The sequence below is a fragment of the Sus scrofa genome, chromosome 1 (genome assembly GCF_054392235.1).
Source record: "Sus scrofa isolate SSC_HxYL_T2T_F1_AM1 chromosome 1, Sscrofa_HxYL_maternal_Yorkshire_Landrace_v2.0, whole genome shotgun sequence".
NCBI lineage: Eukaryota > Metazoa > Chordata > Mammalia > Artiodactyla > Suidae > Sus > Sus scrofa.
Genome location: NC_139383.1, coordinates 217,066,886 through 217,094,266, shown reverse-complemented (window position 1 = coordinate 217,094,266; position 27,381 = coordinate 217,066,886). Strand labels below are relative to the sequence as shown.

General features: G+C 41.6%; 1 protein-coding gene across 50 annotated transcripts in view; it reads right to left on the bottom strand.

Annotated features, from left to right (window-relative positions):
• Positions 1 to 27,381, bottom strand: part of BNC2 (basonuclin zinc finger protein 2) — a 448,897-nt gene that overhangs the window by 69,737 nt on the left and 351,779 nt on the right. The window lies entirely within an intron of this gene.

Sequence of the window (27,381 nt, the reverse complement as noted above, 5' to 3'; positions counted from 1 at the left end):
TGCAAATGATTGAAGGATTCTGTAGCCACGACTATTTACTCCTGTCTAAATTCTAGGTTTGTTTTACAGCAATCAAAGGTGAACATCTTGGTGATCCATTACCGATGTCATTTTTATAGGGATTTAATTTAGAACTCCAATGAATACAACCATCCACACCTCAAAAGTTTGGCTAATCTCAAAAGTCTGGGGAATGAATGCACATTTATGTATTTTAAACTTAAAAGGCTTAAAACATGTGGTTGGTTTGTTTTGGTAAAGTTTCACTACTTTACTGGCTAACTATTGGTGCTGGCTGCAAAAGATAAGAGGGATTTGCTAATGCACATGGTTTCCTCAAAGCAACGAAGGCATGGAATGAGCATGAATTCAATATATACTTAACCTGCCAGGTTGTAAAGATGTTTCTGCTGAGCAGTTATGGTCCATTAAGAAATCACATGATGTACCTCTGATCTTTCAGGGATACATACCATGCATCCAAAAACTAGGAAAAGCTCCACCCTCTGGAGGTGACAGTCCCACCCAACTGTTTCCCCCCATAGAAATCCATAAAGTTGACTCAATTAACATGGATAGTAAAGCATCAGTGCAAATGAGTCAGAGCAAACAGCTTCTAAAATCTTTACGGGCTCTCTGAAATGCCGCATCTTAATTCAACTTAACATGGAGGTAAGTTTTTTACAGGCATTACTAAGATGACATTCTTTATCATTAGTACAAATAACATTCACTACATTAAGGCTTTTATGACCATATTTCCTGTTGATCACCCTATAGAGCACTGAACAGATTGAGAACTCCCCAGCTCTTTCCATTTTTATTCAAGAGTTTCATAGAGGAAAGTGTAATTGAGTGATTAAGTCACTTTGTTTCATGTCAGTCCTGTTTTGAAGAAACAACGAACGGGAGTTCCCGAGTGGCAGTGGAAACAAATCTGACTAGGAACCATGAAGTTGTGGTTTCGAGCCCTGGCCTTGCTCAGTGGGTTAAGGATCCAGCATTGCCATGAGCTGTGGTGTAGGTCACAGATGCAGCTCGGATCCTGCATTGCTGTGGCTGTGGCATAGGCTAGCAGCTGTAGCTCTGATTAGACCCCTAGCCTGGGAACCTCCATATGCTGCAGAAGTAGCACTAAAAAAAGCAAAAAAGAAAAAACAAACAAAAAAAAAGAATCTGCACAGAGAAAGCACTCACAACACTGATATGGGTCAGCCAAGCCACGGACCTGTGTTTTTCAGGAAACATGCACAAAATGAGGCCCTTGAAATATCCATTTCCTAGCTGGTGTACCTTGATAAGATTTCAGAGTCAGAAAGAGATTTTATTTTCCCTGACCAACAACCTGAAGTTTGACACTGTATCTCTTCGAAGTTCAATATTATGCAGCTGTCCAGCTTTCCCAGCAATACTTGCTGAAAAGACTGTCTTTTTCCCATTTTATGTTCTTGCCTCCTTTGTCAAAGATTAACTGACCATAGGTGTCTGGGTCTATTTCTGGGTTCTCTATTTGTTGCAGTGGTCTGTGTGTCTGTTTTGGTACCAGTACCACACACTCTTGGGCATATATCTGGACAAAACTTTCCCTGAAAAACACACATACACCCGCATGTTCATTGCAGCTCTATTCACAAAAGCCAAGACATGGAAACAACCCAAATGTCCATTGACAGATGACTGGATTAGGAAGATGTGGTATATATACACAATGGAATACTACTCAGCCATAAAAAAGAATGAGATAATGCCATTTGCAGCAACATGGATGAAACTAGAGACTCACATACTGAGTGAAGTAAGTGGGAAAGAGAAAGACAAATACCATATGATATCACTTATATATCCAGAATCTAATATACGGCACAAATGAACCTTTCCACAGAAAAGAAAATCATGGACTTGGAGAATAGACTTGTGGTTGCCAAGGGGGAGGGTGTGGGATGGACTGGGAATTTGGGGTTAATAGATGCAGACTATTGCCTTTGGAATGGATCAGCAATGAGATCCTGCTGTGTAGCACGGGGAACTATGTCTGGTCACTTACGAAGGAGCATGAAAATGTGAGAAAAAAGAATGTATACATGTACGTGCAACTGAGTCACCATGTTGTACAGTAGAAAATTGACAGAACACTGTAAATCAGCAATAATGGAAAAAATAAAAATCATTATATAAAAACAAACAAAAAAACCAAAGTTCAATATTAAAACAATAATGGTTTTTATTGCTAGTTAGGCATGATGGGGGTTCATCAGAGTAAGCAAAGGACTGGTTCATTCAGAGTGTTTCTGGGCCCAATTATAAAGATGACAAAATTCATGGTAGATTATAAGAACAAATGAAATGCTGAGATAACCCTCCAGTGCTAGAGTGGCCTCCTCCCCTTCTGTCTTCAGTTAGTGGACATTTAAGACATGCCTACCCAAGCCTAGGGACTGAGATCACAGAGCCTGCAAAAGGCACATGTAGTTTAACAGAAAAGTCAGGCATAAGGAGGGAAGGAAGATGGCAATATAGCTGGTAGCAGGCTGGGAGGGGGCCCTCTGCCTGGATGGAGGAGGGCCCAGGAGAGGCGGTAAGGCTGAGCCCCAGGAGAGGCAGCAGCAAGGAAAAAGGCACTGAGGATGTGCAGAGTGAGGTGCTGAGAGCAGGCAGGCTGCAAAGATGAGAGCAAGCAGGAGAGGGAGAAGACTGACTCGGGGCTGCAGAGGCAGTCAGGTGCCTGGTTCACTCGCCTCATCTTTACAGACGGCCTGCCGCAGGCTTGCTTCTGCTCTAAGCACGGGGGCAGACAGTGGATGACACACACCAACTCCTACCCCCCATGGAGCTTAAGTCCTGGTGGAAGAGGCAAATAACAAGCCAGATACATAAAACATAGGCTAAGTTAGATGTTACCTTTTCAGGAGGACAACAAATTAGGGAAGGAGGATCTATAACATCTTTGGTGGGGGGAGGCCGAAAAGCTGGATGCTGTAACCAAGGAAAGACTGGCTGAGGAGACTTTCAGAATCAAGATGTGATGCCTGGGTTGGGGAGGGGAGAGCACTTCAGGGAGAGAGATCCGCAAGGAAGCCAGTGTAGCTGAAGTTTAGGGAGGGTGGAGCGAGGGAGAAGAAGGCAAAGTGGTTGGAGAGGAAAGGGGAGGAGAGGCAGGTCCTGTGGGCCTGCAAGTCCTGTAGGACTTGCCTTTTTCACATGAAGGGATCTCTCTGAGTTTTTATCAAGGTTTGGCACACACTGGACTTCTCCTCAACCCGGGATAAAGTCGCTGAAGCATCATTAGTATGATAATCAAGGCATAATCTTTCTGAATTGGAGAGAACAGATTAGAGACTAGAAGACCGGTTAAGAGACTGGTGCAGAGATCCCAGGGGGGCAAAATGACTAGGGCCTGAATAAGGTGGTGACAGAATGTCAACTCTTTTATTTTTTGGCCACACCTGTGGCATGTGGAAGTTCTTGGGCCTAAGATCCACAGCAGTGATAACACCTGATCATTATCCGCTAGGCCACCAGGGAATACCTCAACACTTTTCTACACCATTAACAGATACTAAAAAAAGGATGATTGTAGTTTAACTTACTTTGCTTTCTTGGGTTAACATGATGGAGAGCAGCAAAAGGGGGGAAAAAAACCCCAGCAGCAAACATTTGCAAATATTGTTTAAAATCAAGATAAAATGAAATGGCTTTTCTATTCTATATAGTGGGTCTATTCCTACCCTAGAAGTCATGCCATCAGCTCTGAGGATCTGGGGCTCAAAGGCCAAGAGACCACTGTGGACCACTCAGACTGCATACTCAAAAGTACCAAGAGAGTGAAAGGCATGTCAGTCTGACATAACATGGTTCCCAGGGCACCTAGTGGGAACAATGGACGTGTCCTGCCTTGAAATCCAGATCTAGAAAACCCTGTGGGACTGAAGAGGGGCAGCACTCACTGTGTGTACTGCACAAACGTGCCCACCCCCCCTTGGCAGGTAGGGCTGAATTTAACTGAGGCCAGGCTCTCCAGGGCCAAGTCACGTGCACTGGGTTTTGGATGCATCTGTCCAGAAAAGACACTTTGATGACTTCCATAAAGATTCAACACAGGCTAGAAAATCTACATTTTAATCATGGGTCCCAGATGACGGAGTTAGACATGCCACGGTAGGAAGCTTTTATGGTACTTCTACATTACTGTTTAAGTTCCAACTATGGAAGATCCCATTTCTTTTCTTTCTTTTTAAACATAATGACGCCACAGCCCATAATGTCCTGTTTTGCTAAGATCGAGTATTCTAAGACTAAGTTTCCCCTTCCCCAACGATTCCATTTAGGACACATGCATGAAGAACACAGGTTTATTTCTTTAGAACTACCATTGGACTATTAAAAATAGCATCATTATTTCGTCTAGAACAAACATTCAAAAGGGCCCTAAATTGTACTTAAGCACAATTACCTTAATGTCAGTTGAGATTTTACGATACAACCGTGAGGCACTTTATTTTTAAGGCAGTTTAACCTGCTTTGTTCCTAGGAACAGACATTTAAGTTTTAAATCTAGGGTTCTCAATAAGATGATTAAGCTGTGCTCAGCAGTTTCTTTAAATATTTAAGAGAATTTTCATCATCTAAATATTTATGGCAACAACAGGGCCAGGTGTATTTTTTTCTCGTTTGTCAGGAATGGGAGATCCATATCCTTTCAGAGAGTGGGGAGGCGGGTTGCCTCAGCAACCAAAGAATCCTAACAAGCTCTTCCGAATCCTAGAAACTGATGAGAAAACCTTACTTAAATGTGTCTGTTCAAATTGATGCCGTTGTTCCCAGACACCAAGCAGAGTTGCTGCCCCAAATGGTAGTTTGCTGGGCTAATCCCTGGAGAGTGTTTTCTTTTGAAGCAAGTAAATTCTACCGCACAGACTTTATTTCCATCATCACATCTGCAGCTTTTTAGCAGCACTACCACCACTGTGATTCTGTGCGTGAAGACAGCAGAGTAATTCCACAGAGGCGGTATGACCCAGATGCGCCTTGTGCCCGGCATGGCCTGGCGAGGAGGTAAGGGGTTCAGGGAGCTGTTCAGCCTTGCTGGCATGCAGGCTCCCCTTTCGTGCATGGCCAGCCCAGGGCATGGCACCCACTGCAGGCTTTTGGAAACTCCACTTTTTGGAACTGCAATGTCACAAAGGGGTTTCCTAGTCATCTCAATGTGTGAGGGACAAAGGGGGCTCCCTAAAGGTGGTTTTATGATCAAGGTCTAATTCTCAGACACCGGAGAGAACAGTATTCAATATCTCATTTACTGGAAATACGTCCACGAAGCAGATGCAGGTAGTTACTGTTCTGTCCATTTTAGATGTTGAAAATATAGGATCAAGAATTTTAATGATGTTAATTAAAGTTGGCTTTGTCAGAGTTCCCATCGTGGCTCAACAGAAATGAATCTGACTGGGATCCATGAGGACACAGGTTCTATCCCTGGCCTCACTCAGTAGGTTAAGGTTCCCACGTTGCCATGAACTGTGGCGTAGGTCACAGACGTGGTTTGGATCTGGCGTTTCTGTGGCTGTTGCCTACGCAGGAGGCTACAGCTCCGATTTGACCCCTAGCCTGGGAACCTCCATATGCCGCAGGTGAGACCCTAAAAAGCAAAAGTAAAATAAAGTTGGCTTTGTCGGCAAATGCAGAGGCCATAGCCTCTGACCTATAGCTAAATATCACTTATTCTCTAATTCATTCATTCATTTTTAAATTCGTATTTATGGATTGCCTATTTTAAGCCATACAATTGTACTGGAAGCCAAGTACGCCACATGGGAAATCAGCAATGATCTCTGCTCTCAGGGAACTTACAATCTGATGGAAGAGATGAATACTGAATGAACCAACATGTCTCCAGCTACATCATGCCCATTCTGTGTTTTTACTACATTCCTCTCAACCCCCCGCTGCCCCCGCCTCCCAATAATACTGTCCTCACCATTCAGAATCTCACTTGTCCACCAAAACTCAACTCTGATGTGCCTCATTAAGCTTCTCCAGTCCTTAGTAACCTTGTTTGTCCCCAAATCCAGGGTGTTTGATGAGCATCTAGTGCTCCTCTTTCATTCTTATTTAATAGCTACATTTTTAATTTTCCAAGTGCATATATAACTTGTCTCTGTAACCATATGAAAGCTTGCAGATGGCAAGAAGAACATTATTTTTCTGTGACTTAACAGGATTCAAATCCAAAGCAGATAATCCCAAAAGTTATCTAGAATTTTTAAATGTTACACTCAAAATAGTTCATGTGGAACTGAACAATTTAGAGTCTGTTTTGTCCTCGTCTAGCTGGTCACAAAGGCCGGCCTGCATTACGCCAACCCATCTTTTACATATGCTTACAAATTGTGGTCAAAGAGTTTTGTGGGGGGGGGGACAGGGGCACAGGTGAGAAAAAATAATTATCTTCATTTAATCATTACATACAGTATTAAAAAGGGCATATCTCAAGGCAAAACTGGATATACCTGTCACTGCTATTGTACGACCACACTATTACTTATAATCTATGTGGTGCTTGATACCTAATAAAATACCTTCATAGGAATGAGACAGGCAAGTAATGGGTTATCTAGAGTCCTACATCAATAACTGACCATCAATATTCAAATCCATATTTACAAATTTGTGTCTCTTCCAGTATCCCAGTATAAATCACTGAGGCAACAGAAGACAGTGGTTAACAGCATGGATTCCATAACTAGACCATGTGAGTTCAAATCCCAGCTCTGCCACTTATTAGCTGAGTGACCCTGGGCAACTTACTTTACTGATCCGTGTCTCAGTCTTCTCATCTGTGCAACAAAGTTAGTAATGATACTACATACAGTTGTTGTGGGGATAAAAGGAGAAAATATTTGCCTAGAAAGGTGGAAGTGCCCTATAATGTTTGCTTTATCATTTTATAATATGCTCTTTACTGTGTGTGTGAGAGACAGAGAGAGAGTGACAGAGAGAAATCTAGTTAGCATTCCAAATGTTCAACTAAAGAGAATCTTTACTATTCATTTGAGTGGGTAAGGATTATTCTTTCCACCAAAAATCTTGTGGAACAAGGGAAATAACTTACCTCATGAGTCAGTGATGAAAGCAATTCTTCACCACATCTCTTGACCAATGCTAATGATGTCACACTTTTTTTGGGGTAATGTTCTTAAAGTTTCCAACTGTCAATACTTTTCACACATTTTACTCTCACAACCACAGAGTGGACTGGATGGATAGAAAGATGGCTGTGTGTTCAGATGGTAGATGAAAGGTGAATAAATCTTTAGATTCAGAATAACTTAAATGGCTTGATTAGGGTCAAGTAAAAATTAGACAACACAGTGCCTAATATCTGCTTTAAAATTAAATCCCAATGTCTATACAAGCAGCATTTCTCTTGTCCCAGGGTCTACACCAACCTGGCAAGTATGAATAGGGCCCTCCACAGCTGGTTTGATGAAAGCATCATCCCTCCATAAGGAGCAGGGTGAGTGCTAAGTACATTCATTTCCCTTCCTCTACACTGAATGCAGCCCACCTTCAAAGGACGGTCAGGAAACACAGCCTGTGCTGCCCTGAACTCTGGTAGGGTGGCCAGAACTCTTGTGGACTGTTGCAGAGTCCCACACAAAATTACAAGCCCTTTGGGCAAATATCTGTAAAAGATGAAAACTAGCTTGAAAAGATAGCAGCACAATTTACAATAGTCAGGGTATGAAAGCAACCTAAATGTCCATCCACAGAGGAAAAGATAAAGAATATGTGGTGCATACACAATGGAGTAAGACATAAAAAGAATGAAATAATGCCATTTGCAGCAACATGGATGGACCTAGAGATTATCACACTAGTGAAATAAGTCAAAGACTAATACCATATACTGTCACTTACATGTGGAATCTAAAACAGGATACAAATGAACTTATTTACAAGACAGGAACAGACTCACAGACATAGAAAGCAAATTTACAGTTACCAAAGGAGAAAAGGGAGGGGGTAATGTTAGGAGTATGGGATTAACAGATACACATTACTATATATAAAATAGGTAAACAACAATGACCTACTACCTACAGCTTAGGAGCTATATTCAACATCTTGTAAAAACCTATAATGGAAAAGAATCTGAAAAAGAATACACATACACACACACACGAATCACTCTGTTGTACACCTAAAACTAACACATTGTAAATCAATTACACTTTGATTTTTTTTTTTTCTTTTTACTGCAGCACCTGAAATATATGGAAGTTCCTGGGCCAGGGGCTGAATCAGAGCTGCAGCTGCAGGCCTATGCCACAATCATGCCAACAGTGGATCCCAGCCATATCTGTGACCTATGCTGCAGCTTGCAGCAACACTGGATCCTTAACCCACTGAGTGAGTCCAGGGATGGAACCCACATCCTTCCAGAGACAACGTCAGGTCCTTAACTGGCTGAGCCACAAGAGCTATTATACTTCTGCATTAAAAAAAAAAAAAAAAAAAAAAAAAAAAAAAGCATTTAAATCAATGAAACATGAATGAGAGAAAGTTTTAAAAAAAAATTACAGGCTCTGGTGCATCAGCTGAATTGCTAAAGAACACGGAAAAAGTGAGTAAACCAGAAGACTATCAAGACATTTTGCTACTTTAAAGTTAAAATGCATTTCTGATTTGCAAGGGCACTGCTTGACTCTACATTTCCAAACACGTATTTTATAAATTCCTAGTTCCTGGAAATAGGTCTCTCTGGATAAATGAGTTTGGGAAATGTAACGTTCTATTTTATTTTATTTTTTTTGCAGGGGAGGGGTAAATACACAATACATAATCAGTATATTATAAGGTCCTGAGAAGTTTTTAATAAAAGTTGGGGTAGCACTTTTTAACCCAGGCTTTCTCAAACTTATTTTACCTTCCTACCTTTTAAAGTTTAATACTTAATATCCCACAGAATGCATGCTTTGTGGAACACCCTTGGAAATACTAGTTTAGACATATATGCCCACTCTGCCTTTTTTTCCATCTTTTTCTCCCTCTTATTCTTCAGGAATAAAAAGTTCACATGAAGAATATCATCTGGCACTTCACTTTTTGTCTGCTAAAATTTAGAATTAAGGCCCTGCACAGAGCTAAAGAGCCCATAGAATGAAGTAGGAAAATTAGACTAAAACCTCCGTCAAAATTGCAGGAAACCCATACTTTACATAAAAACACAATGCTGTTGCATGTCCTAAGAATTCTATCATCAGTAAGATGCAATCTGCTGAAAGGAAAAGACTGTAAATTGGTATCCAGCTCTCAGTTGAGGATGAGATGGGGTTAATGCCACAGAAGGCAAAACAAACATACAAATACCAGAATGGAGTTTCATGTACTCCTGTGAACCCAAAGAGCTAGAGAGAGCATGTTCTAATGCACCCTAGGTTAAAAACTCACCAGTGAGACTTTCCAAAAGCACAGGTGAGAACTACAGTGACAGAAATTACTTCCTGCCACAGGATAATTTTCACATGAAGCAGTGGAAGTGTGCAGTTTCCTGTATGGATAGTATAAGAGAGAGAAGTAGAAAAGAAGGCAAGAAATAGCCCTCCAAATCTTAAAATAGATATGGTTTATCTCCTACATTTCATCCCGAAACTCTTCTGAGAGGAACTGGTATGGTGAGGAACCAGGACATTTTGAAGGTCAAAAAATAAAGCAAAATATCTGTCTCCTAGAGCCCAGCTCCAAATACTGTTATCATAAATGTGCTCATGGGGAGGGATAAATGGCCCTGTGCCTATTCTAACTTCTGCTCTAAGAGATCTGTCTAGGAGTTTCTGTCATGGCACAGTGGAAATGAACCTAACTAGGAACAACGAGGTTGTGGGTTTGATCCCTGGCCTCGCTTAGTGGGTTAAGGAAACGGCAGTGCTGCGAGCTGTGGTGTAGGTCGCAGATGCAGCTCGGATCTGATGTTGCTGTGGCTGTGGTGTAGGCTGGCACCTGTAGCTCTGATTAGACCTCTAGCCTGGGAACCTCCATAAGCCATAGGTGCAGCTCTAAAAAGACAAAAAAACAAACAAACAAAAAAAAAATCCATCTAAGCACTTTCTGCCTGTGTGTGTGTGTGTGTGTGTGTGTGTGTGTGTGTGTGTGTGTACCTGCTTTTTAAATCAGAAACACAGAGTATATGGCACAAAGGCAGAGAAGACAGAGGACAGGACAGTCATAGGTCAGCATCACACAATACAGCTCTCTGGGAAGTGGGTCCCAGGCAGATGGTAACATGACAAATTCAAACATAGAAACGTGGGGGTCCAGCAGCCCCTCATAAGGAAAAAAATCTGATGAATGATAATCTGACAGAGTTGATTTAAACAAGGCACCTTTAATTTTACCTGGCAACTTTTTACCATCATTGGCATCTGTAGACATGACATAATTTATACAAGTTTTTATTTGTCACCAGCATGTTATAAATATATATGGATATACAAACTCCAAATCAATAGCACCTTTATAAATATTTTAAGTACCATTATTTAGCAATTATGTGTGCCTCTTCATGTGCCAACACTACACAATTTTTAACATGCCAATAAGCCCATTAAGCATATTTATGGTGATAGTTATAAAGTTCAAGGGGTTTCATGCAGGAAATATAGTTCAATAAGAAAAGCAACCTTGTAGTGAATCAGAAAACAAATTTACTGCAGTCAGGAAATGAAGATACCCTGACCTTATAAACATACTCGGCACCTATGAGCAGGTCAGAATCCACGAGGCAAACTTGCAAGTAAGAACACATCGTCCACATCTAACATTATTGGCTGTCAACTTGGCCACATTACTCATTTCTCTAAGCTGTAGTTTCCTCACCTGTAAAATGAGGATTCTTGACTTGCACTGCATGTGGGAATACAAAAACAAGTGGTGAGTAATCATATCCCCAAAGAAAAGCAGTAATTTACACAATTTATGGAGTATCAAACTTCTTAGAAATTCTAGAATAACAGCTTTAATTCCAAATTCTGTGTTACCAAGTCCAAATATTCTGAAAGGATTGCTGCCCTCTTTCATAACTACATTCAAATCACTTGAGACCCTTGATGAGCTTCCGTGACATATTTACACCCAAAATGACTTGGTCAATGATAATTTTGCTACTTTCCTGAATTCCATTGCAGATTCTTAAATAAAAAAGATCCTGCAAGCTCTAAGATGCAGACCCTCAAAACACTGGCGCTCCATCAAAGACTTGATAAAGCTCAGGGACCTCTCAGTCCCTTCTACACAATTAAGAGTAAAGTTTCAATCCTAAAAATGTTTTCCCATCCTGATGGGGAACACAAGTGAAAACTGTAGAGCCATCTGAGGGTTATAAGCAGCTCACACTCCAGGTAACATTATTTTTAAAAGCACCATCTTTGGAACTTCTTTATAGTGTCTCTGGTACAAGAAACAACACTAGAGTTAAATGCCTGGGTTCCAAAGCAAATTGTCTGCTCTTTGTAACAGAGGTTGGGGCACTCTCCTTAGCCTTTCTGACTCTGGTTTTTCAGTCTGTAAAATGGGGAGAACAGAACCTACCTTCTTAGGCTACTGGGAAGATTAAATGAGGTCAAGTGGGTAAACCTTTGGCACAGAACTCTGATACGATTATAAACATCAAGGCTGTGCTAGCCTTCCTATTGAGTAGCAAATTATCTTTCACGCTACGCTACTGCGATTTTCTAGTAACAAGTCAGCTCTGCTTGGGCCCCCGTGCTGACATATTTTACTCTAATCTTTGTTTATAGAAGGAGTAAATAATCCAAACAAAGAACATTCCAGCATGCAGCGCTGATGGTTACATGATAAGGCAGGGCCTGGCACCAACACCAGGACTGGCGATCTATTAAGGTAAAAACACATAACTTTGATAATGAAGCTGTCTCCTGATTTATAGAAGAGACGCTGTCTTAACTCCTGGGATTCAGAGCCAACCAAATCCAGAGAAAACTGTGCCTGCAGGGGAGGGGAGATGATATGCCAGGATTTAAAGAGCCAAGATTTGAAGCTTGAAACACTAAAGCTGTTCTCAAAGAAAACAGTGTTTTAAGTTCAGAACGAAAACTTTTAAAAAGAGAATCAGAAAGATTCTAAGTCCCCTATCAGTAACAGTTATGTTATAAACCAAAAAGAAAACAGAAAAAAAAAACCCCAAAACCCCTAAATCAACACTACCAAACCCAGATCTTACACACTTCCCTACCCTAAATTCATCCCTTAATCACAGTGCCAAGAACTTCGATGAGGTCATCTGAATTTCATCTCGGCATTCATAATAGTATTAACACCCTAAGCAGAACAACTCTGTCTCTTAAGCTGTGAGGTCAAGGTCTCGTTTTAGCACGTCTGTAGGATGGTCACAGGTACACAAGGTCTCATTAACCACACTGACAATCTCTTGCAAAAATTCTGGAGTACTGCAACCAGAAACACTTCCCCCAATAAACAGTCTAATTGTAGCTTTCTGGTAGCTCTTTTCACTTTTATTCCCAAGACTTAGCAAGAAGCGGACTCTGAAAAACCAGTTGAATAAAACTGGCGCAGACACTGGTCCGTGAAAGCTTTTTAAAAACCTATCACAAACTTTCCCATTAAAACTTGGATGAAAACTGCAGAAAAGTTTTTACCTTTTTAATGATCAAGTGTAGATTTTTTTTTTAAGTGCATACTGAATTTTGCAACTTTCTTACACGGGTAACGAGTTTTTGGAAAAGTGACAAAAATACTTACGTGAGAGTAAACAGAGGCCACCCACTAGGCCGTGGATGGGACCTCGAAAGACCTCCAGAAGGGCAATCATCATTTATCAGGGAAAGTCCTGGACAGAACAAGCTTCTTTCCTGTGACTATTCTTAATTCCACGCTCAAGCCAAACTAACTACCTGCTGTTTCCTATGCAGATCTCATGAATTTCTGCCTCTGTGCCATCTGGCAAGTCGAAATCCTAATAATCCTTGTTGGACCAGATGAATAAAACTAAATTTCTCCACAAAGCTCTCGACTTTCTGGGATGGAAAGAACCTTTTCCCCTTCTAAGTACTTGCACAGCACTTTTCATCCAGACATCTCATACTGTGCTAGTATTTTCCACCGAGCATTGTAGTTATTTATGGCGATACCCCTTTAGTCGACAAGCCTCTTGAGGGCAGGCTATCTGTTTCCTTCTTATATACTTCCTTTGTTCAATAACTTGTTCACAGTAGGCCCACAATGAATATTTACTGGGTGAATAAACGGACCTCAACTTTCTGTAGCATTAGGTAACTACCAAGACAATTTGAGGATTATCTTCCTATTTGCTCAAAGAGGCTGAACTAAGGATAGCTTTCTAAAGCAGTTACACTTACACAATAATGTATGCCAATGCATCATTATTATAATGTCTCACTACCAAAGAGAATTTAATTTTTTTTTTTTTTTTTTTTTGGTTGTTGTTGTTGTTGCTATTTCTTGGGCCGCTCCCGCGGCATATGGAGGTTCCCACGCTAGGGGTTGAATCGGAGCTGTAGCCACTGGCCTACGCCAGAGCCACAGCAATGCAGGATCCGAGCCGCGTCTGCAACCTACACCACAGCTCACGGCAACGCCGGATCCTTAACCCACTGAGCAAGGGCAGGGACCGAACCCGCAACCTCATGGTTCCTAGTCGGATTCGTTAGCCACTGCGCCACCACGGGAACTCCGAGAATTTAAATTTTATACATATTTTTTTCAGTCATTGCATACTGATTAACTATCAGGCATTTTTCCTAGGCACAGAGTATATCAACCTGAGAGACAGTATCTCTGCTGCTGAGGAGTTTCAAGTCCAGTGAAAGAGTTAAAAATGTTAAGACAGTGGGAGTTCCCATCATGGTTCAGCGGTAACAAACCTTTCTAAGTATCTATGAGGACAGGGGTTTGAACCCTGGCCTTGCTCAGTAGGTTAAGGTTCTGGCATTGCCATGAGCTGTGGTATAGGTCACAGGTGGGGATCGGATTCTCCGTTGCTGTGGCTGCGGTGTAGGCCGCAGCTGTAGCTCTGATTCGACCCCTAGCCTAGGAATTTCCATATGCCTTGGGTGCAACCCTAAAAAGAAACACACACACACACACACACACACACACACACACACAGAGTAAGACAGGTAACACCAGTAAATAATGTTTCATCACTCCAACTAATGTCTGCAATGCTTCTTCGACCACAGTTCGGCATATTAACAATTTTTAAAATTTAGCTATAAAACCTAACCTTACTTTTCTTTTAGCTCATTACATCCTTACCATTTCTGATGACTTGATCTTGGACTTGATCACTGTGGACATTTTTCAATACATAATGCAACTCTTAGATAGGTTTTAGTATGTAGGATTCCTGCCACATAACCAACATTTTGCAATGAATAACAAAGCAAAAGAGAGACCCAGTTCTCCTATCTCTCATCACTAACAGTACAAAACACCACAATTCTCACAGATCCTCTCACTACAAGTGTTTCAAAACCACTACCCACCCACTCTGTTTTATTTCTGCCATGTATGTGTTGGCCCGGATTACTGAATTCCTCCAATTTCTTCACACTTACATTTACCTTTTTTTTTTTTTTCTTTTCCTTTTAGGGCCTCACCTGCGCCACATGGAAGTTCCTACGTTAGGTGTCAAATCAGAGCTTTGGCTGCCAGTCTACACCACAGCCACAGCAATGTGGGATCTGAGCCACATCTGTGACCCACATCGCAGCTCACAGCAAAGCCAGACCCTTAACCCACTGAGCGAGACCAGGATTGAACCAATTCCTCATGGATACTCGTCCGGTTTGCAACCTGCTGGAGCCACAATGGGGACTCCCTCAACATGTTTTTATCAGAGTAATTTTCCTGCCATGAAATTTGCATCTTATCATTCCCCAGCTCAAAACACTTACAGGTGCTTTGCTGCCCAGGGGTCCCAACACAAACCCTTCACACATTATACCAGGTTCCTCTCAACAAAGCCATTTCTCAGCCATCAGCTTCTCTTCCATCCAGGATAGTCTTCTGCCTTCTGGCTCATGAAGAGTCTGCTTCTCAGATCTGTAAATACTCTGCACATCTCCTCCCTGAGGATGTCCACTTCCCCCTCACATGGCAGCCTCTACTAGCACCTTTAATAATTGCCTCAACAAGTCACACCTTATCTGGGAACCTACCTCTCAAAGGCAGCCACGTGACCTTGGCATCTTTTGGGATAGGTCACTGCTGTACTTAAGATCTCAAATTCTAACATATAACCTCTGCTTACTGGTATATGAATTTTGGAAAACGTACTACAACCATTTCACCCAGAACCACTGCTCTCCAGACCTTGAGAACAGGAAACACATCAGTGCCTCTAATCCTGAGGAGGAAGGGCCTTGCGTGCAGAAGTTACTCAATGAATTCCCCAGACAGCATTGGTAGGAAACATATTTGGAATTCACAAATTTTTCATCTCACAATGTTTTCTTAAAAAGCTGGGCAAGGAGGCCTTCTGTGGGCTGCTGAAGACCTTTTTGGTTCTATACTATAAAGGATGAGGTCCCCAAACCTATCACACTTCGACTCAGGAAAGCAGGAAACCTGCTCAAAGAAAAAACAGCATCACTGGCTCTTTTAAAAGAGCCTCCAAAGCTCAAAGTTCTATTCCTATCACTTAACAACGAAAGAAGAAATAGGAAGAAGTCTTTGGCACATTTCTAAGAAAGAGAGGTACTGGCTCAGTTTTTCACCTGTAAGCATCAGCTGGAAATTTTCTTACATTCCAGCTTTTGGGTTCTGAGTTTAAGGCGAATGTGAGTCTGCTGTAATTTTGAATGTTCAAGTCTGTTTTCAGGCTTGAAGAGGGTGAGACCGTTTTTTCCCTCTGATGTCTAACAAATGGCTCCAAAGACCTGTTTGTCCCTCAGCTGCTTGAGGAGCTGTTCAGAAACAATTCATCCCTGCAAGGCTCTGAGTCACCACATGCTGCCAAGGTCAGGGAGACCTCTGCGACCCAAGGCGGTGCTGGCCACACATTCAAGCTGTCTTAGGAAAGCTGGCCTTGGTGCCCCGTTTTTCCTCCACAGATCATCAATCATCTTTACAGAAGAGAAAACGTCCAACTTCCTCACTGGGTGGAGAACCTCCTGCTAGGCCTTCATCCTGGTTGCTTTTCTGCAAAGCTGGTCATTTTCCTAGAGGTGCACAACAGCTTCTCAAAGGAAAGGTGGTTATGAAAGGAAAGCGGGGAGATCCACTTAACACCTCGGCGCGATGAAATTACGAAATAAAAAGGCAGGAAGCACAGCTATCAGATACTGGAAAAACTACCCCCCCACCCCACCCAAGGGATCTGACCTCCTTTCACGTACTCTCTCCTTTCACTCACTCTTACATCCCCTGTGTCATGCCACCATGTCAGGGAAATTCAGTGCATCCTCCGTATTTTGTCTATGTTTGTACCAGCTCTTCAAATAGAAGGTCTGAAACTCGGTTAATCCCCTCCCCCGCCCCGCCCGGCTGGAAATCAATAGGTGTTTAAGTCTTCACAGATTTTTGAATTATTTCCTCCTCTTCGAACTATGCATAGGGAATTATAGGCTAGGGAAGGTGGAGAGGAAATTCCTGGGGAAGAAACTGGCCTACATATGTTATCAAGTTTTAGCAATGGGTGATGGATAAAATCTTCAGGTGATTCACTGCCAGAAGGGGTGTTTGGTGCAAAACTGACAGAACTGCAAATTTCACTGAGCGAGTCAGCTTGTTTTGTCCTCCATTTGGGGAGTAGTTGTGGGATTTTAAATGGGCAAAAAGACATTTCCTTTCAGATGACCCCACGTGTGAAGTTCTCATTAAAAGACTTTTTCAGACCTATCGCTGGGTACTGTCAGGAAACACCCATTTGTTCCACCAAAAACTGAGAAGGAAGAGCAAACAGTACCCGGGCTTGCATTTAATGTAAACATTTTCTCAGAAATGCTAATGGACATCACTAAATTTATTCTTAGTCTCACCCCAGCAGCAGAAAAATCAGGTCTTCTTGGTCGTCTTGCCTCTTAAGTGCACAAAAGTATTTCTTGCCACATTACACAAATAATATCATTTCACCAAAACAAGCACCAGGCAACCACACTTAAGCATTTGTGTACCTGATGTGTCTATGCCAGCCCAGAACCTGCTGAAAAAAGCATCTTAAATTCTATCAGCAGGGTTCTCTGTAGAAATCTCTCGGTTGCGTTATCAAGGATACTAATGCAAATATTCACAACAGAATCCAAGATTAATGTGGGACTTACTTTTACTTCTGTTTAAATCAGTCAATCTGTGGATCTACCTACCTACATGCGTATATACACAGACCTCATTTTTCAAAGAAAACATGACAAACATTATCCTCCTCAATATTTAGGCATCGTCTCCTTTCTTGAAGTGATGGCAAAATTACATAGTTAACAGTTTTCTTGTACTTCGAATTGCAGGTGTAACCTTCTTTCTCCCAAATAGAACAACTGAGCACTTTTGAAAACTATGCCACTTCACCATGGGGTGAATCAAATTCATGGCCATTTCAAAAGTTGCTGCATATCTTGAGTAATCTCAAGCCAAAACCTCACAATCAAACTCATAAGATCCTCTTTTTGCTTCCACTTCAAAACCTGTAAAATGGGATAATGCTGACACAGGGCAGTTCCAAAGACTATTAAGCAGTAATGCAGAACCCAGGCAACAATTTAATTAAATAAACAACTGACTGAACTCACCTGCTGCATGATGACAAGGGCACATCAAATAAAAGGACTTAGTTGTTCTACTTTATGTGTTTACCTACAATGGTAGAACATGGACAACAACATAGTTTAAATAGACTGTAAAACTTTGATGTTGTAAGGGTTTCTATAAAAAACTATTAAGAATAGCTTTATAAATAAAACATATTTCTAATCAAAGAAAAATTGCCCTAAACATTAATTAGTGAGTATATTTGCCTAAGGAGGGCTAACACTGGCAAAAAGCCTAATCAGCTTTCTTCCCAGAACACAAACTTTTTAAAAACAAAATGACTGAAGAAATAAGGTGTTTATGCCAAAAATGATAGAAAATATTATTTGGTAATTATTGTTTTCCTCTTAAAATTATGGACTCAAATTAAAGGAAACAAGTTTTATGAAGAGGATGGTCTAAGACTTAAGAAAATTATATCTAATAATCAAGAGATTTCTCAAGCATAATAAAACAGAGAGAGGGGAGTAGGACCAGGAAGCAAGCTAGAAGCTTCTTTGAAAGATGCTTGTTTCATTCAGAGTGGCACCAGAGTCACTGGTTGGAGAGGACAGTAAATTGAAGACTGTGAGGCAACTTGGAAGAGAAGAGGGACATAATGAATGTCAATGATTAGAGCAACAGGAAAAATACTAAAAACAAAGACCTAAGTTCCTGAGTTTCTTCTGGAAAACTTCCAATGGATGATCAGACTCCAGGGCTTCAACATGGTAGGCTATTATTATCACACTTCACACTGGTGCCTGTACCACAGGAGAAGACAGGCTAGCTTCTCTGAAGGTCCAAAGAGAACAGTCTCTGCAAGAACATTATTAGCCAGATGATCAGAGATCGCCTATACATGGGGACATCTGCCACTTTCTTCTCTAAGATGACAGTGGGACATCAGTTTTCCAGTGGAAACTGGTCCCACTGAAATCCTACCAACCTGTGAATCCCAAGTATACGCTCTGGTCCAAGCCTTCATGGAAGTACCACCAGCCAAGAATGCAGGTCTGACCTGATGGTTCTGGAGTCATCTGGTTTCCAAGGGATGGTTTACTACCTCTGTGACCCCCAGGCCACACAGCCTGACAATTCTGGGGGGCTTCAGTCTAACTTTCACATTCCAGCTGTGCAAAGAGCCCCTGTGCCTTCCACCATTCAAGGAGGAGAGCTGCCAAAATAACCAATAGCCAGGATATGAGCAGCTAAGTCAACTTGGAGGATAAAAAAGGAAGGAGGACATGGGGGTGCAGAGCAGGAAGAACAAACCGAGGAGCAGAAGCTAGAATCCTACATGTTTTCATCATCTGGTTTTCACCCAGCTTAGGTATCTAATTGCTTAAATGATTCCTTTAAAAAAGAAAAAGAAGAAGAAGAAGGAACTGATCATCAAAGAGAGCTTCATTATAGCAGCTCTGTACTAGTAATCTATTATCTATATCACTCTTTGAAATTAAATTCATAAACTTACATTCCTCTTTCTTTCATAGATGTTTAACTTATAAATCTCACTGTTCCTCTACCAACAGGCAAGCAAGGTTTGTTTTCTAACTCTGTAATTACATTTTTTTTTCCTAAAGGATCTTAGTTTCTAAAGTCACAAGGCTCTCCCTTGGTACAGGATGCATCTCCTGATGCTTTTCAGAAATCAAAAAAAAAAAAAAAAAAAATAGTCTTTCACTCTGAAAAAGAAGTAGTTATCAATAAAACCCTTCTTTTTTTACTGACAATGGCCTTCACAGGAATAAGCCTTATCATCTTGAGATTAATAATTACCAAATATTCACCTCCAAACCTGTGGCACTGACTCCTGATTCTAGCAGCATATCCTGTTTTTTGAAGCTAGCAAATCAGCCTGCCAGTTACCCTGACCCTGAAGGGAACAGGAGGCAGGAAAGAACATCCCCTTCCACGCACAGCTATCAGAACTGCTGGCTATTTGCAGAATGCTTCTGTCAACAGGACCAGTAAACAAGTGTTAATACTGCGAGTGGAGGCAACATCTAGAGAGAATTTAATGTGGTTAGCTGCATGGAGCAGAGCACAGAGATCTGAGAGGGAATTATGTCAGCTCCTGAAAGCCAGTGGTCAGTGGCTGACAGCGGTGAAACAGAGCTGCTTCAAAGCCGACTGGGCTGTGACCTGAACAATGTTCACCCCTGTGCCCAGCAAGAAAGGATCAATGACTGTCTGCTGGGCTCTAGTCATCCCCCTGGCTAATGAAAGCCGGGCTGAAAGGCATGCTATGGGGCCTCTGGGCAGCCTGCAGCCTGGCGTTAGTGGAGTTTGTTACAGAGCTTGGCTGGTGAGTACACGGGGCACCAAAGCCTCCCCCAACCCCGTGCCCTTCCCTCTTCCATCCCACCAACTCCCCTCTGGCTGTCTGTTTAGTGTCACTCAGTTGGGATGGATCCTGTTAAAGATCTGACGCTTAGTGAGGACTCAGAGGTGTCTGGAACGCCTGCCTCTAATCATAAACACCACAGCTGGCAATGATGTGGTCGAAAAAAAAAAAAATCACCTTGATCCACTACACATTCTCTTTGATGTTTCTGCAGCGAGTTCACTGCCCAGAGAAAAAGGTACGAGGTTTTTTTTTTTAAACTCTGAAAAAAATCAAGCTTGACATTCTCAAATCATAACCATATGACTTTCAATTCTATGCTTTAAAAAATATCATATATATATATATATATATATATATATATATATCATCACATTTTGTTCTAAGAAACTCAGAGAAGAGGCATCTGACAATGATAACATGAAACAGGTTTGGGAGATAATGGCAGTTTGAGAGGAAAACACTTCCAAATCGGGGGGGGGGGGGGGGGGGGGGGGGGGGGAGTCAGACTGCCACGACCAAAAAAGGAAGAAGCCTTCTGCCAAAGATTGCAAACTGCAGTGACCTTAAGTAAGAGACTGTAGCTGATTCAAGAGAAAATGAAAACTTTTCAAAGACAACACTGCTTGTGCTGCGCCACTGTTTATAAGTGTCTTCTGCCCTCTTGCCTTTCCAGTGGCCTGGTAAACACACAGCCTCACTGTGCTTCTAGCCCCAGGCCACAGGGTTCTAATGAATATTCAGCCACATTAACATGCATTTTCTTTGTGTTTCTTTTTTGAAAAAATTTCTGCCAAGACAGGGCTGGTGTGGGCACTGTCTCTGTGATGCCATATTGATCTGTACTGTGAGGTGCCTTTGCAAGTTGAAAGCTAAGATTCCTCTTAGATTATGGGGCACTTAAAAAAAAAAAATTCTAAATACACTCACTAATTCTGTCTTCTGAAGACATGAGTCTAGCATGGATAACAACTGTGCAGGTCCCAAGGAAACACATGAGATCGTCATACATAAACTGAGATAGAGATTTCTTATGTATCATCAAAGACATTAGAAATTAGATATTACACATCTACATCCCTTGAATACCCCAGGATCCAGGGTAAGGACTCAAAGATTCTTTACTTACACCTAATAGCCAGTTCTTTCTAGTATACACAGTCCTTGTATAGAAAGAAGCACACAAAATAAGCTGGGTTCAATAAATGTACTGCTTTTTTTTTTTTTTTTTTACCATTTCAATCAGAAGTAATTTGAAAACTCTCCTACTAAGATTTTGTAATTAGGAGTTCCCGTCGTGGCGCAGTGGTTAATGAATCCGACCAGGAACCATGAAGTTGCGGGTTCGGTCCCTGCCCTTGCTCAGTGGGTTAAGGATCCGGCGTTGCCATGAGCTGTGGTGTAGGTTGCAGATGCGGTTCGGATCCCACGTTGCTGTGGCTCTGGCATAGGCCAGTGGCTACGGCTCCGATTCGACCCCTAGCCTGGGAACCTCCATGTGCCACGGGAGCAGCCCAAGAAATAGAAAAAGACAAAAAAAAAAAAAAAGATTTTGTAATTACATCTTAACAAAAAAGTGAGAAAATAAAAATACGTGTTCACCCAGATAGTTTTAAAACGCTCAATCTGTCAGGTGAGAAGCATCTTTTATACTTATTCCAAATGTAGTAAGATAATCAGGTGCTTCTCATTCTAAATGAAGTCAATGATAATTAGATGTTTTGAGTTTCTTTGATTCTGAGGAACAAGAGCAAAACAGTTTTAAAGCGATCAGTTGCACTGTGACACAACTGATGTTTAAGAAATCACTCTATAAATGGCACCCAGGAATGCAGCAGCAATGCATGTAGTAACGATATCCAGATGAAGCCAAAAAGTTTGGATACTGCTGTGTTGTTCTAAACTGAGGTTTTGCAGACTAACAACATTCCTCCATAATGATAGTGGTGTCTTTAGATTGCGATAAGATTCAAATTTATTGAGAGTTATTTACTGTTGTGTATAAGGATCTGTGTGTTAAGGAGTGAAGCAGTGGGTTGGAGTAGGCAACTTGGCTGGGCTGACGGCTGAGAAACCTCAGGAGTTTGCATACCCCTATAAGGTAATTTCTTTCCTTTTTTTTTTTTTTTTTTAAACATAGGCAAGGCAATGAAATGTTAGTCAATCCTAGCAAAATGAAAGGCAGGGATGTGCCAACATACACTGAAATACTGGCATTTACTGCAATATTTGTGTTACTTCATTCAAGTTTTTGTCATCCATTAAGTATAGCTGCCAGAAATTTTAGCTCAATTCTTATCATACAAGGAATACAATGTATTTTACATTGTATTCCTTGCCAGAAAGAAGAGGAAAATAATCCTATATGCTGGAATTTACAATGACAATGACACCAAAATAAAAGACTTAAATAAATGGATATACCTGACCTGACATCCCTGTGATGGAAAACAGATTTTATTTTTATTTGTAGTGGTATAAAGTTCATTTGTCTACTTCCTTCCTCCAAAGCTTAGAGGAGATTAAAAAATCATGTCATTTAGCTCATTTTTGAAAGTCAGTCAGTCTGGGGTGTTTATACAAACGAGGTGAAGAATAACAGCCTTGATGTTATCATATTAATTGTGGTATCCAAAGGGGGACAACAGAGTCATATGGCACTAAGTTTTTGAAGCCGATCAATGTACTAGATGATGGTATAATTCTCAACAGTAGCTGAGATTTGTAGACCAGTCCTAACTGGCACAAATATCCCACATCAGGGTTTCCACCAAATTCTCTTTTTTTTTTTTTTTTGCTTTGTAGAGCACCAAATCCTTTTAAGCACTGGCTGGTCTGGAAAGAATACTAAAAAACTGGGTAATAGGGCCCAGTTAATTCTTAAGCATAAAATTCACCAAGGAGGTACAATAGAAGAGGATTTTTTGTGTGTTTGTGTCTTTTTTGGGGCAAACCCATGGCATAAGGAGGTTCCCTGGGTAGGGAAGCCACAGCAATGCCAGATCCGAGCCATGTCTGTGACCTATACCACAGCTCACAGCAACGCCAGATCCTTAACCCACTGAGCAAGGCTCCTCATGGATACTAGTCAGATTTGTTTCTGCTGAGCCCCAATGGGAGCTCCACTACAAGAGGATATTTATCATCTACTTTATACACTTCTATGTAGCTTGAATTCTTTGTAAAGACATTATAATAAAAACTAATATTTAAAATAGAAAACATACTTTTATGCAAAAAGGCAATGCCCCTTCTTTACTACTATTTATTTTACTCTCTTTAAAACTCTGTTATATGAGATTTGAGATAAAAAGGAAGAGAAATCATATTTTGCTAAGACCAGAAAACAAATGTCTCTATCATATAGCCTAATGGGAAAAGCAGAAAACAGATGCATGACTAACATGTCCTACACTGAGAAGAGAAGACTGCTTGCAGAACTGTCAGATTAGAGGGACATATGCAAGAGTTTTACCCCCATTTCTTTCTTTTTTTTTTTTGCTTTTTAGGGCCACACCCATGGCATATGGAGGTTCCCAGGCTAGGGGTCAAATGAGAGCTACCGCTGCCAGCCTGCACCACAGCCACACAACGCAGGATCCGAGCCACATCTGCGACCTACACTACAGCTTATGACACCACCAGATCCTTAACCCACTGAGCGAGGCCAGGGATTGAGCCCGCAACCTCATGGTTCCTAGTCAGATTTATTTCCACTGTGGAACTCCCCCCATTTCTTTTAAAGAGGGGTAAATGTTCCCTTGGCCAGCCCTCTTCTTAACTGTCACTACCATGTGGCAGAGAGCAGTGACTAGGGTCTCTTTGTCTCTCAGAGGTTTAGCCTTCATTGGTGTAATAAACCCCAGTGCATTATGCAACCAACAAAAGGGATGCTAGGACTTGGAGGTGATTCTGCGGTACAGTCCTAGATGAAGGGCTCAAGGGCAAGGGATTAGGACTCTGGAGACTCCAATGTAAAAGTCTCAAAAGGTAGGAATTCACCTTTTCTACTAGTTTGGAGATTTTGCCAAATCATAGCAGATTTAGAAGGTAACTTTGTCTTAGGATGTAGGGATTCAGAGAAGAGAAGCATCTCTTTGGATAAAAAGAGGCAACATTACATCTGGGGGTTTCTTGTTCTTTAGTGGCTAAAGAGTTCTTGGCTAGACTCAAGACACAGCACATTCTAGGTGGGAATACTGCTCACCAAGCAAACAGAGGACAGGTCAGAAGGCCAACCCAGGCTGCCATGGCTGCTAGCAACAATGGAAACCGTGGCTGCCAGTGTGGAGTTGCTACTTTGTGTCAGGGCCTCATTCTACCATTATTTCCCCCTCCCCTTTTTTTGCAACCCTATGGGGTGGATATAATCATCTATATTTTACAGGAAGGAAAGGAAAAGTGAAGTTCATCACCATCAAGGTTAAGTAATTTGGTCAAATTCACACATTTGGTGGTAAGAGACAGAATTGGGCTTTGACACATAATACCCAAGACTGTGCCTAGTGTCCTTCCAGGTGGAGCTAAAGGACTCTCATTGCAGAAGAGGACAGATAACCTCATCTGTCAGTAGACACTGTTTGTTGATAGGGGCTGATGATACAAACCCCTGGGACCAAAATCTAAGGACCACATTAAATTACCTTCAGAAATTTTCCTCTAGGAAGTCCAAAGGAGAGACATGGACTTCCTTTGGCTACAATAACCTCTATAGGATGAAGTCTAGCCTTTCCTCTCCAGTTGAACCTGCTCATGTACAGAAGTTCCAGGAGGCCACAAGGAAACATTTTCTCATGCCTGAAATCTTGGTAGAACCTGGAGCCAAGAGGATAACAATCATCCTGGACTATTCGACTCCACCCCCAAAATACCACCTTTGGAAGGCATCTGGGCTCTTCTAGATTTAAGTATTCCAGTCATAAGTGTCACAAAACAGGAAACACAGAAGGTCTGGGCTCTATGATTTGAATGATTTTGAAGAAACAAACAAGAAAATCTTGAAAAACAGAAGAAGGTGATGATTTTTAAAACAGAGGGTTAAGTATATCACGTATAAAACTGATCAAGAAAAAGAACTGGTGTGTAAATTCAACCTGAACTGAGAACAAGAGATTCCCATTCCTCTGGAATATCATGTGTAGTTGAGTATAAAGGCATTTCTCCCTATCTTGTTCCTGTGCTGGGACAATCATGGTTCAGAAGGCGATAGGTTGGTTTTTTTGTTGTTGCTGTTTTTTTTTTTTTGTTTGTTTTGTTTTTAGGGCCACATCTGCGGCATATGGAGGTTCCCAGGCTGGGGTATAGTCAGAGCTTCAGCTGCCAGCCTATGTCAGAGCCACAGCAAAGCAGGATCCGAGCCGTGTCTGCAACCTACACCACAGCTCATGGTAACGTTGGATCCTTAACCCACTGAGTGAGGCCAGGGATTGAACCCGCAGCCTCATGGTTCCTAGTCAGATTCGTTTCCTCTGCACCACAATGGGAACTCCCCAGAAAGCAAGAGTATGGAAGGCAAGAGGCATGACATTATTTGAAGAGCACATAAAACAGTATGGGAGGTTCCTTGCATCCCAACAGACCAAGCTAAATAATTGATCTGAAGTTATTTCATCCCTGAGCACAGATAGCTGAGGCCTGTGAACTGAGTTAATTTTGTGTTGTGACTCCAGACTGCCCTTGCATGCATACACCAGTGGTGTACACTGCATCTTTAGAGGTTTCTTACACCAGGTTCCTTAAAGGACTTTGTAGCCAAGAAGCCCTGTGGCTCAGTATAGCACAAGCACAGATAAGAAAATAGCAAAGAAAAAGAGGTCCCTGGTGATCTCAAAGAATTTTCTCCAAGAACAAACACACAAAAACTGCAACTCTCTCCAGACATTCTAATATTAGCCTTTGACCCCAGCTTCAGCCCAATCTAGTGGGTTTACTTCAATCCCAAGGTGGCTGTGGGGCCCATCACCAGCGCAAGCAGTGAGATGCAGGAGGAACTCCCCGGCAGAAGAACCATTGAAAACAAAGTACCAAAGGGATAGGGCTTAGGTTTCCTGATGGGAAAGAAATGGCCAGGCCTCCCTGGGGGGTATTCTAGAAGACTCAGGATAAAGGGCCACCACAGCCGATTTACACAGTTGTAAAGCACCTATGCTTCAATTTTAAAACATTAAAAATATTTTCAAAAACAAAAGGAAATCATGGGGAGAATTCTTAAAAATGAAAAATACAATGGCCAATGTATTTGTTAGAGGTCAACCAGAAGCTGCTTTTTGAAATACCAGACAAAAGTAGTCAAAGTGCCATCTCTCTCCACCTCCTTTGCATGGTGTCCTTCCCTGGATCCCACGGCCGCCAAATGAAAACCTCTACTCATGTTTTCACCAAGAAATGAGGGCTTTGACCTAGCAGGAACGGAGAAGGAGTTGATAATTTTGCAGTGTAAGCAGCGATTTCTTGACCACTTTAGTGCATTCTGAGATAATACATTAATATGGCAGTATCTTCTTATTCATTTGCCATAAATAGGAAAAAGTAATCATTCGAGTAGAAAATATTATGATTCGTGTATATATATATATACACACACACACACACACTTATATATATATATATAAATGTGTAGGTGTGTGTGTGTGTTTTCCTTGTAATTAGAGAAGGGCAATGTGCTTTCCTGAGAGAGGGAACCAGAACTGGGAACTCAACAACTCCCCTTCGTGGCGTGTGTGCCCTTGTTTTTGCTCGACATGTATTTTACGTTTTTCTACATTAGATTCCTTGGAAGTGCCACTTCTTACCAAGAGGAGAAGCCAACTTTCACACTCCCTATTGTGTTAAAACTGAGTTTTTGAGTTCTCTGACCTTACCTTAAATGGGGTGAGACTGGAGGCAGAGGGTCTGAGCAAAGGTTTTTAAACCATAGCAAGAAACCCATGTGATGGCTACAATTGGTTTTAAATAGTCATATTTCAGGCCAGTCTGTGACAATGCTTCTTGGAAAAAATTTAAAAAGTTCCCTCCCTCCAATAACATGCTCAACGTCCTCTTTTGCCAGAGGCTTCGCTCATTATATAAATCAAACAAGCACACGGCACTAGACAAAAAGTGCCTAGCAGTGCCTGGTGCATTCCTCTGCTTGAGCTAAGAGGATCTGAGTGCACTGCATGCAGATGTCAGGTATTTTAATAAAGAGCTCCATTGTGCGGGCCCCACTACTCCTCCATAGCTCCCAGCACTCCCCGAAAAGAGGGGCG